The 6,608-nt window shown below is 45.3% G+C and overlaps 1 protein-coding gene across 2 annotated transcripts in view; it reads right to left on the bottom strand.

The window, feature by feature from the left end:
* LOC135394620 (uncharacterized) overlaps positions 1-6,608 on the bottom strand; it is a 259,083-nt gene that overhangs the window by 235,026 nt on the left and 17,449 nt on the right. The gene's annotated exons all lie outside the window — the stretch shown is intronic.

Raw genomic sequence — 6,608 nt, 5'->3', positions numbered from 1 at the left:
TCAATGCTAAAGTCCTGTTAGCCCAGTGTTATTCTAAGGGCTAGCCCGGTATGGCATACACATACCACGTAGAACTGTGCTTTTGAACTGAGTCCTACGATTATATTGGTGGCCGCTTATCAATGGGAGTGAGGCATTAACCATCCATGAGCTCCAACCGCGGGGCGTATGCAGGCGCGAATCCAGCTCAGAAGCGCCGTCCCGCCTGCATAGCGGCTTTGCCTCACTAATGCGTTCAATGCAACGAAGTACGCTTTGCAGGCGTATTTTACGCTGTGTCTGCCGGAAGCTTGATCTGTGAGGCAAACACGAGCAAATAGGCATCCGTAGCAGTGCGCCAGTCAAAAGCTTTACGTTTCGAAGCTATGTTCGTGTTCTCTTTTCGGATGCAGTTCCGTATCGGGACGACTGGCTTTTTTTGAAGAAAAAATATTAAAAATAAAGATCAAACGCTTTTACGTAAAAACTAATTTGTGACAAAATTAAACTGGAATGACCCTCGTACACTGCGTGAAACGTATAAAAATTAAACCCTATCGCCCGTTTCTTGAAGGCGATCCGCCATGTTTACTGAGGACCTTCTGATTTGACCCGAGGCACAGTCTCGCACCACGTAGTGCGTGCCGGGGAGGGGGGGGGGGGCATCTGTAGAACCGAACCTGGCCTAACTTCACGAAAGTGAGCTGGTTTAGCCCAATTCAACGACCCTACCTTTTGCAAGATGGCAAGTTTCGAATCCGTTAGGCTTAGTATTCCCGTGTTTCTCCTGCGCTAGAGGTGCATCAGATGGGGTTGTTGAAATGCATATAAAACAAACTTCTTACAAACCACTGAATTTTATAATCCTTACGTTTTTAGATTCGGTATATGACCTCCCGCTTCTATGCAACATTTACCTTCCTAACGCTTTCACTGATTTTTAAATACGAGCGGTCTCGATACGGAATTACACCCTCTTCTCTTAAGCATACGCATTTATACGCATACCTATCATTGACTACGATGAACCCATGAACACAATTCGAAATGCTGCCACAGAGTCTCATTTGTCTTTTCACCTCCAACCTCTGCATGCCACACGTTCAGTTTGGACGTGCATGTTTTCGACCATCACGGAGCAAAGAATCCAGAACAGAAAAAGGGAAACACGGACGCCATATCCAAACAACATACACTGGCAAAAGGTCATGCAACTGAACCTGGCTCCATTTCGCATTCCGTGCGCTTTTTCCACCCCTAGGGGACAACAAACGTGGTGTCTCAAGCCCTAGCACCATAAAGAGAAAAAAAGAAGGAAGGACGAAGAGAGCGACAAAAAAGAAAAACATTCATTCTTCGAAACAAACTGTCTATACTGGAATTGGATGCGAACGTTTTGCTCTTTTATTCTTCGCCACACGTAATGTTTTGGAAGCGCACACGGGCGTAGCGTGCCTTTTTTTTTTCGTTTCGTATTCATCGGCGTTGCCGAAAGGATTCCCCGCACGGGGGCTCGACCTGCATATACAGCAGGCGTCGTTCATCAGCGCTTCTAATTTACAGCGAGTCTGAAGTCGCTGCATGGTGGCACATTGTAATAACTGCATTCACACGTGATGTCCACGTAAAGGTAAGGTGACCATGTTTCTCGGACGCTAAGGCGGGACATGCTGATGAAGGGGGGGGGGGGCAGTCATAAAATCAGTTCGCCTACACCGCAGTACAGTTCTCTCTTCTTTTTCTTTCTTCTATTTTTTGTGCGTTTGACCTACACTATAGTGCGCACACCGAATACATGCATTCCGACAACGACGTATTTCATTTAGCCGACATGTCTCCATATTAGGAGACGTGAAGCGGGGGAGGGAAGACAACTCTCTCTCAGACTTTGCAGTTCAGATTCGTCATAATTTAGCGCCGCGGTGAATGATCATGCAACAGAGATCATGTTGCTACCGAGGCAACACTTCATTCTCGTTTGTCAACACATTATGCTGGTGGGACAGCGGGACCCGTCCCGTCTAAACCGGTACATCTGGTTATTGGGCACTTTCGGTAAAGGCAGTACATATGTATGCGTTTTCCGATTCCTTTCCTTGCGTCGGTACACTCTAGAAGAGGTTTGGAAATGGTTCGCAGAGTGATGTAGATTATTGTAGCTTCACAATAGTGTATCATGCCTTCTGTCTAGTAGAGGAGCCCCAACACCGGGCTGCTCAGACAGCGCCAGTACAGCTGCACGTGTTGGTTTCGGAGGCGGTACTGAGGTCAGAACGTTGTAGCAAACGACGGGAGCGTGCAGTCTTCCGATTTTTCTCGTGGAAAGAACACTGGGCATATCTTGCGTATCTTTTGGAATACGATGACTTGTTTGCTTTACACTTCGTGCGTGACCAGTGTTGTCATCTGATGAAAAGCAGACTGCGCGCAAAAACGCGTGGACTTCCTCGTCTAATATAATGATAGAAGTTGTAAAGAAGCGCACCAGGGGTCACCGTTGTATCAATTTTTGCACGTCGCACTATGCCGTAAATTGCGGCAGATATCTTATGACTGATTATGAATGACCGAAATGACTTCGCACCTTGCAAAAAACGCTGCAGTAATCTAAGGTCGGGCGACCAGCATGCAACTGAAGGAATGGCATGACGGTGGTCAACCGGGCAAGTTGGTATGGATCCATCGTAGTAAACTAGCGCTGCAACGAGGACTGACAGGGGAGAAGACAAACACTGTGCTAGTGCTAGACAAACACTAGCACAGCGTTTGTCTTCTCCCCTGTCAGTCCTCGCTGCAATGCTAGTTTACTACGATGAAAAGGAATGGCGCTTCCATAATTTAGGAAAAGGCGTACCATAGAAGTAGGAAATACTAATACGTACCCCAAGGCTACCGTTTGCCTTCGTTCATAGTGGACGTGCAGGTTGCATTTAGTTTTGCTCTCTGTCCAAAGTTTGCTCACTTGAAACGCAAAGGCAATAGTCGCCGGGATGCGGCAGATAGCGTAGTTGCCCGGGTTCCATCGCCTTTCCCGACACATCCCTTATTTCTTTTCTTTTTTTCCCCAAAGAGGATTTGTATATTCAATACCATGCCTCCTCAGAAAAATGTGTATGTGCGGCGAATCCTAAGTATAAAATATTTTCGTCGCCACCTGTTTCTATCTATTTTTCTAACGGTTGTCAAGCATTTATAGCTATTTTGATTCGGAGAGCACGTGTTTGCTGTCGACGCTATAAGGTGTGATGTGAAAGCCTTGTCATCCATATCGCCGGGACGCGGTACCTGTGTCGTCTTTGCAGAACCTACAAATATGAGCTTCCTTTTGGAAGGCGTATACTCATACGAGGCAATACTTGATAAGCCGTGTGTCTTGAGCAAGGTACGCGCAGCGAGGCATTGGCGTTACACGTTTCTTGTTTTCTTACGTTTGTGTTATGTGCCGTAGGCGTTGGTGATCCTGCTTACATTTTATTCGTTCTTTGTCCGTGTATACGTGGAAACAGGTATCGCGAAGCCTTCGAGAAATTTCGTTGTAGTTTGCTTAGGGAAGAATTCTGGAGAAATATGAGAAGGATCTCAACACGAGCTTTCTGTATTGAATTTCCGCTGGAGGAGATGCTTTCGAAAGCAATAGCATGCACGGAACGTTTGAGGAGATCACGAATTTACGAGGAATAAACAAGAAGGACAATGTCGTTTGTGCTGCTTGCATGCAATTCTGCAGGTATTGCAATTAAATTAATCGGGTGCACGTGACAGCGCCACAGTCTGTGTACGTTTTACAAGGTTAGTTATGTACTGTAACTGTAAATGTGATACACCGCTAGCGCGGACGAAGTGGTAGACTGAGAGAATGCGCTCGCGCATCGTTGTTCGATTCGGGTTGTTGTTTGAGCAGTCAGTAAACTACAAGGTGGGCTCGGCCTTGGTCTCGTCCTTTGGTATATAACAGTTAGCTTAGTGACTTTACGCGGCATCAGTTCTTCCATAACATCTTGTTTAGTAATACTGGGCGCTGCACACAGTTCCATCGATATTTCATTGCTATAGATTGTACTCCAAATGACATTATGGCTTGTTTGTAACACAGAACCCTTTCACCTTCTAAGTTTTGGAGTCTGGATAATATGTGATTACCGAGAAAATGGGTTTTTAAAGATACTGTAAAGCAGTAGAAAAGCATGATATGCCGGTGATGTGACTAGAGACTTTGTTGCTTCTAAATACCATATGCGGAATCATACGACCGACAACGCGCTATAAATATTTTTAATTTGCCATGAAAGATGCGGCGTAGTGGAGCGGTGCGACGCCTGGTGTCAAACAACCCCCTGTACAGCGGGCAACACTGAAAATTGGTATTACACACTATTACATCGGAGCTTCGTTATTTTAATAACCATATTTACCTGTTAACCCCTGTGTTTGCGAAGTAACCCAGCGCTGGCCGCTGTTCGATGGAGGCTCTCCCTACCTCTCTGCTGCGCCTGCGCGCTCCTTCTGTTCGCAGCCTCTTTCGAACGAGCAAACTCCCTCTGTGAACAAACAAGTCCCGACGCTGTCTGGCTTCTTGAACGTCTGAAACATTTTCTTCGACGGCTCAGCATTTCATTTCAGTTCGCTTGTCCGTTTATCCTCAGATGTGGATCGGTGTGTGGATTGCAGATTTTATGGTGGATTGTGGTAGATTGTTATGCCGGGCCCAGTGTTCGCCGTATGTGTCAAGGGTACGGATTCATTTCGAATACCTAGCACAGTGTTGCCCGTAATCCTTAATTGTAATTTTCTAATTAATTGCACCGTCGATTGGAATGAAACTTGCGCAGTTTTTGTCCTGGTGGCTTGGACTATCGAATGGACACACTAAATGACATTTGATCGGTGCTACTTTACAGTACCTTTAATAGCAGCGCTCTGAAATCCGGAAACACTGTGCAATGATGTCATGTGAGCAGGCGGTGGTGGTAATGACGGAGGGTGAGTAGGTTGCACGGTTACGACCGTGGTTACAGCCAATAAAACCCGGCGATGTGTCGGAACGAAGTCGTGTTTACGCTAACCTTCGTTTCGAAAAACTCGTGTTCTGTAGCTATGGGTTATTCTTGCTGTGCTCCAATATGCAAGTATCGTTCCAAAACAAATCCCAACGTGTCGTGTAATGCATTTTCGATGGACGTATGATTTCTGGAACTATGGGTGCGAGCTGTCTATAGAGAAAGGTGAATGGCTATATGTGCCCATCCTTCCATGATATCACGTATGGAAAAGGCAACATGACGACGCCCTCGACTCACGAATTCAAATACTTCTGCTCTTTCTTATAAAGAAGTCACCAAATCCGGTAAATAATGTATATTTCTGGTATGGTCTTTCAATATATCCCAATGGGTCCGAAGTTTCGGAATACCTGCGGAGCTGCACTTTAACTATATTTCCTTCACATATTCTTTCATTTCTTGTTCTCTGAAGTTACCTGCGTAGTGCTCGATTTTTTACGCATTTTTTTCTGCTACAACAGTTGACACGACTAATTCCTTGCAAACGCTCAAAATTTTCTTCACGATCTAACAATTAACACATTAATTGTACTAATCTTTAGCATCAGCAGGGTACAGCAATTTCCTCAAAAGCAGAATATTGTTGTTGAAGTTCTGCTAAAAAGGAACGCCGTATGTCCCTCGAATATTCAACGAGCACATTCGCTAGCCCCGGTCAAAACACGTTCAAGAGAGGGAGCGGAAAAAAAAAACATCTCTCCCACTTCCTGATTCACAAAAGTGACTAACGTCTCGTGCTCTCGAATCCATCAATAATTACATTAAGCCGCTAGCACTGTCGCCGGTATTGATTCTTGCCATCAAATTGATGAAGTTTGGCGATCTCATTTCTAAATGCGTTTCAGCTTGCGCCTAATTGGCGCGTTATTGATCCCTACAGTCTTTCCACTCTCTCAATGGCACTGATTTCTTCCTTTCGCTATTTTTACATTCCGCGTTGGAACAAAACGAAAGAAAGAGTAGATTTGCTGTTGCCACGTCGCCCTCGCCTCGAGACAGCTTCTCTGGCCATCTACACTCAATGGGAAAAATAGGGAATAAATAAAGGAGTAATCATAGCTTCTAGTCTCCTAGGCTGCTATTATTCGCTTAGTCCCCCGATCCGGAAATTTACTCCCCAAACACTAGAAGCCGAACTTCACCGCGTAGAACCGCTGTGAACCAGCCATCATTAATTTCCATGCATGTTAATTGATACCAAAAGGCGCGCACTCTTGCTATTCTCAACCAATCAGGAAAGAGGACGAGATCATTCTGAATGACTATTGGTCCTCAACGTATTATGTGGTGAAGTTCTGCTTTTACAATGTGTAGGGGGCACTGCAAATAATCCCTAAACTTCCATGCATTTAGACCCCTAGAGGACTACAACTGAACTTCAGTGTGTAATAAGAGGATAACTCGAAAAATCCCAAACCGGGAAAACTTCAAGTGAATATTTGTAGTAAGTAAGTGCAGCTGGGTTTCCTCTTTTCCCCTGGGAGGGAGGCCCGGATCTCCTGATGCTCCTGAATTTCAGTCGTTACATAGGGTTTCAATTGACCTTGGTAGTGTAATAACATGGTGCCC

This window comes from Ornithodoros turicata, chromosome 5 (genome assembly GCF_037126465.1).
Source record: "Ornithodoros turicata isolate Travis chromosome 5, ASM3712646v1, whole genome shotgun sequence".
Lineage (NCBI taxonomy): Eukaryota > Metazoa > Arthropoda > Arachnida > Ixodida > Argasidae > Ornithodoros > Ornithodoros turicata.
The sequence above is the reverse complement of the archived record's forward strand: the minus strand, read 5'-3'. Positions and strand labels throughout refer to the sequence as shown.